This window comes from Montipora foliosa, chromosome 12, assembly GCF_036669935.1.
Source record: "Montipora foliosa isolate CH-2021 chromosome 12, ASM3666993v2, whole genome shotgun sequence".
NCBI classification, from domain to species: domain Eukaryota; kingdom Metazoa; phylum Cnidaria; class Anthozoa; order Scleractinia; family Acroporidae; genus Montipora; species Montipora foliosa.
Window position 1 is genome coordinate 16,107,743 of NC_090880.1, and position 5,000 is coordinate 16,112,742.

The 5,000-nt window shown below is 40.3% G+C and overlaps 1 protein-coding gene across 2 annotated transcripts in view; it reads right to left on the reverse strand.

Moving 5' to 3' along the window:
- Positions 1–5,000, reverse strand: part of LOC137978789 (tripartite motif-containing protein 2-like) — a 29,269-nt gene that overhangs the window by 7,358 nt on the left and 16,911 nt on the right. The window contains exon 1 of one of the 2 annotated variants that reach the window (XM_068825855.1): positions 4,973–5,000. This exon is cut by the window's right edge and continues 132 nt beyond it. The exons of the other annotated variant lie outside the window; for it this stretch is intronic. The gene's annotated coding sequence lies outside the window, so the exon portion shown is untranslated. The remainder of the gene's footprint in view (positions 1–4,972) is intronic. 2 annotated transcript variants of the gene reach the window in all.

Consider the following 5,000-nt stretch of genomic DNA (forward strand, 5'->3'; position numbering starts at 1 on the left):
GCGCCATGATCAAGTTACCGAAACGTGTTTACTCGCGAAACAGTGAAGCATGTGTGTCAAATGATGGCAAGATACCGGGTTTTTGTTTTTGTTAGTTTTCTTTTTCTTTCAAGTGTTATAAAGTTTGACAAGAAATGTGCGAATTCAACACAAAGATCACAATCGCCCAACTCTTGAGGTTGACCATTGTTTTTGCAAAGTCAAAAATTTACTCTTCAGTACGAGGTTATTTATCACCAGGTAATTCCATCGTTTTGGAAATAGCAGCTACTTTATTATTTATCAGTATCACTGATTTTGGGGCTCATTTTGTTGAAACTCAAGCACGCTTCCAACAGACATCTTTATTTTCGTGACTTATGCGCTGCTTACAGTGCACTACCACAAAAATCCTCTCGTATCATATTTCAACACACTTCTACAAATTTGTTAAGTTCGAAAATTACAAAACATGATAAAATTCACAAAAGGTGGAAATCTCACAAAAATATTTTCCAGCGAAAAATTTATTGAAACAAACAAGATGTTTGCTATTAGAGGCAAAAAACCCTTCCTATTTCAATTGCGTGCGTACAAACGAGACACACAATCGGTGTCACAAAGCATATGCCATTCAATACATTTCTGACAGTTCACATCAAACCCTTTTCCAAAGTACCTTGACCGTAAATAATAAAGTACAAAAGAGGCAACAAGCTTTCATTCAAGTAATTCTTCACTGTCATATTTCCATTTCTTTTTTATCTTTGCAGAGTTGAGTACAAAATAAATGTAACTTGCCAGACAACTTAGATGCGACTTTAGTAAACACTGTGATGCATTCAAGACGTTCGATTCCTTCAATGTTTGTTAAATCCATAAAAGAATTGCCATTTGATTTCGGTGTTGTATATAATATCAAGTCAGTAAAATACTAGAAACAAAGCTCACTTGATATACAACGGCGAAAAATGAAATTGTTGTCGATTCCAGATATTTATTTTTCACCGCCTGTCTTGTTCATCCAATTGACGTTATATTCTTGAGCTCCATGAGGGTATATTTAGTTTAAAGATCCACTAAAACGCCATTCGCGTTACAATGACTTTCGACGCCATTGAAGGTTAACAAGAATTTGTTAAATTTCCAATTGTTACCGGAACAATGTGCAGAGTTGAGTACAAAATTATAAATACAAATAGCCAGACAACAGAGATCACAGATCCACTTAATTAAGGTGTTCGATTCCTTCTCTGTCTTTGTTGAACCCATAAGTTACCAGAGAATTTTCCATTTGGTTTCAGTGTTGTACATAACACCACACTTGGCTTGGCAACACACCAGGCTAGGCAAAATATTAAAAATACACCTCACTTTGATTTCGGCTCGACGGGCGAAAGATTGTTGTCAATGTCCATTACTCGTCGCTTTTAAGATTCCAGATATTTTTATTTCACCGCCTGTCTTGTTTATCCAATTGACGTTCCATTCCTGAGCTCCATAAGGGTATATTTTGTTTAAAGATCCACTAAAACGCCATTCGCGTTACAATGACTTTCGACGCCATTGCAGGTTAATTAAATGTTCTCCTGTGTGCACCAGAGAAACTGATCTACGCATTACCCCCAGCCCCCTCAAACCTAACAAAATACGCAAAGAAGACTCTATGCACAAAGACACCACTTAGCAGGGGAGTGACAGGCATGACTTTTACCGACACGGAAAAATAAATAAATAAATAAATAAACTGAGAAATATTACACATTTTCCGTCTGGGATTGCCATTCTGGCAACCCAGTAAAAACATGAAACAATAGAGAGCTTTAGATTCTAGGACGAGAACGACTACGAGTAGGATATTTTCTCAATGAACCACAGTGAGCGCGCGCTAACCAGCTTCATTTTGGCGGGAAAAACGTGATACCGTCGTCATTTTAGTACGAGGTTTTGCAAGAATGTCGTCGTGTCAAAACAAGTCAACAACACGGTAGCAGGTTTGGTATTTTTCGATCAGCAAAAAAGGGTACGTTACCAGCAATAAGAATAACTGAGCAACCTACACTGCTAACAAAGAGAAAGATTAATCGTCCGGGCTATGAATCTTCTAAGCATTTTCGCTAAAACCGGGCATTCAAATCTCGTACTCGTTCTCGTACTCGTCCTAGAATCTAAAGGTCCCTAATGTCGACATTAGGGCCGTTTATACGATAGCCTGCGTAGTAAGCGTTCCTTTTCGACAAAAAGAGCTTCGAAACGATTTTCCGCAAACTGGCCGCGCGGAAGTTGGGGCAAGAGACTGAGGGAACGCTTGCAAGAAGACCCCCTATTTTTGAAAAACCCGTTCGCCCACGAACGGGGGCTTCTGATTGGTGCGGCACAGTCACAATGATTGACAGGTGACAAATCCTGGAGCAATTTATTTCTCCTAAGTTCTAGCGTGAAAAAGGCAATGGTGGAAGATGTGGAAGGTTTTGAATCGTGTGTCGAAGCTGAGCGAATCGGGTCTCGGGTTTTACATTGAAAAGGAAAAAAGAACTGTCAATGCGCCATCTCTTTAACTGTATAGATGTAATGGCCGTTTTGCCAACAGGATTCGGAAAAAGCTTGATTTTTCAGATGTTTGTCATGATGTGCGGAGTGCGAAATAAAAGAACTTAAAACGAAGAACCGGCTTCTCGAGTATCATCGTGATTTCTCCATTTCAAAGCATAATACGCGATCAAGTTAGTGGTTAAGGTAAATTCTATGGAAATGACAGCCTGTGATTTAAATGAAAATCTGGACTGCTTGGGCAATATCCATCAAGGGAAATAATTCAATATTATTTACGTGTCAGCTGAAGCCGCTATGGCGTTTCCGTAATTCATTAAAAGCAAAAGATTCGATAACAAAACATTGGCAGCGCTTATTGTCGACGAAAAGTTTGGACTGAAGTGAAGTGAGCTTTTCTTTCGCTTGCAAAGGATACTTTATTTACGCAGGATGAATTTAATTTAATAAAATGCCTGCGAACTATCAGAATCCACATGTTTCAGGATCAAGGAAATTCGTCGAATTCTCTGCTTACCTTGCCTGATGTAAGCTTGAGTCCTATGTCATGGATTGAGACAAGATGAAGACAACCATGCAGCCTGTGAAATCTTCTCTTACTTATTGTGGGAAGAAAGCGGCTCCTTTATAAAGTCATTCGATTTTTTAAAGCACTTTTACTTGCTATTTCATCTACGATTTCGTAACGATTTTACCAAAAACGTACTGTGGATTATCAAACTAGCGAGGATGTTTGCCTGTAATTTCCAGGAGATTCAGTACGATCCATTTCGTCAACCACTCTGCACCAACAAAATAGCCAGCAAGTCGCGCTGAAATCGTGGTTAGTTTTAAACTTAAACCTCTTGAATGGTTTCATGGTCAGCTTTGCTGGAGATTTGCATTTAACGGCCTTACTTACTACCCATCGAACTCTGTACGAGTTATGTTTCTAAATTTCGTATTTTACGAGCGCACGGATTGCTGACAAGTTCTGAAAATTGGCTGTTGTTTTCGATAACTTCTATTCCAACCGCTATGCAAATATCAGCTAGAATTTTCCCGTAAGTTTCTTTTCGATGGTTTAAACAAATTCTCGGAAGAAACATAACCAGTCGTACTCGGCTTAGAAGATGCCGTTACAAATTTAACTTTAAAATCACACTGGCAAATCCTGCGTTGATCGCTCGGTGTTTCCTCGGTGCCTCGGTTTGTTTTGTCGGAAGCCAACTTGTGTTAACATGGTTATCTGTTATTGGCTAATTTGTTAATAAGACGTCAATCAGCGTGTGTCAAGTCAACCATAAAAAGGTGGGCGTTTTTCAAAAATAGGGGTCTTCCATTCTCGTCCCCATCGCCCTTTTCGTTTCTCTTAGAAGGCCCCGCCGACTAAGAGAAACGAAAAGGGCGATGGGGACGAGAATGGGGGTCTTCTTGCAAGCGTTCCCTCAGTCTCTTGCCCCAACTTTCGCGCGGTCAGTTTGCAGAAAATCGTTTCAAAGCTCTTCTGTCAAACAGGAACGCTTGCTACGCAGGCTATTTATACGAGAGAAAACAAGCCGCGGCTTACTCTGGCCGCGGCGTACATAATACGCGAAAGGAACTATTTATACGAGTATAAACTCCCAGGCCAGGGTAAGCCGCGGCTTGAGAAAGCCGTGAACGTAGATTTTGTACCATTTAGAAGGGTTTTGGGGCCTTATGTAAGCCACGGGCTGAGTAAGTTTTCTCTCGTATAAACGGCCCTATTGTGTGACATCGTCTTTAGAAGTAGTCTATCGGTATTACACTTGCTCATCCATGACACCTCAGAACAAACTCAAACATGCCGAAGGTCCAATTCGTTGACGGAATTTTCCCCTCTTCCCTCTCCAACCAGCCAAAAATTTAACCTTCCGTCGTTAGAATCTATACTTTCCAACCATCAACTGTCCAAAGCAATCCGCCATGTGCATCGAGACCCTTTCCGTTCGCTCGTTGATCTCTCGTTCGGTCGTTCGCACAATCGTTCTTTCGTTCGTTCGTTCGATCATTCGTGTGTTACCACGTTCCTTCCTTTCTTCAACATGATAGGATCATCCAATAATGTTCCAGGAACAATTTTTATGCGTCAACCCTGCGTGGTTGCAGTAACGATGTTTCCCGAAAAAAATATCGCACAATTAAGGATGCTAAGTCAAGAATAACAGAATTTCAGGCTTATGCGGAAATAATCAAGAAAATTCGATCGTAATGTCTTTCACTGCATACTACTAGTTCCAAGAATTGAGAAGGATGCACCTGGAACAAAGACGTTTGGTGGTTATTATCTCCAGAGCGATTGAACTGCTTTGCCTTCGACCGGAAGACGAACTTTCATCGCGAGCACACGGCATCGTGATCGATCGTAAATTGTTTGACTAAACAGAAATTGATTGTTTAGCTATTAAAGCTAGTAATGATTTCACTTGTTGTTATCACGTACCTCTATTATTCCCTCTTTTCGTTACTTT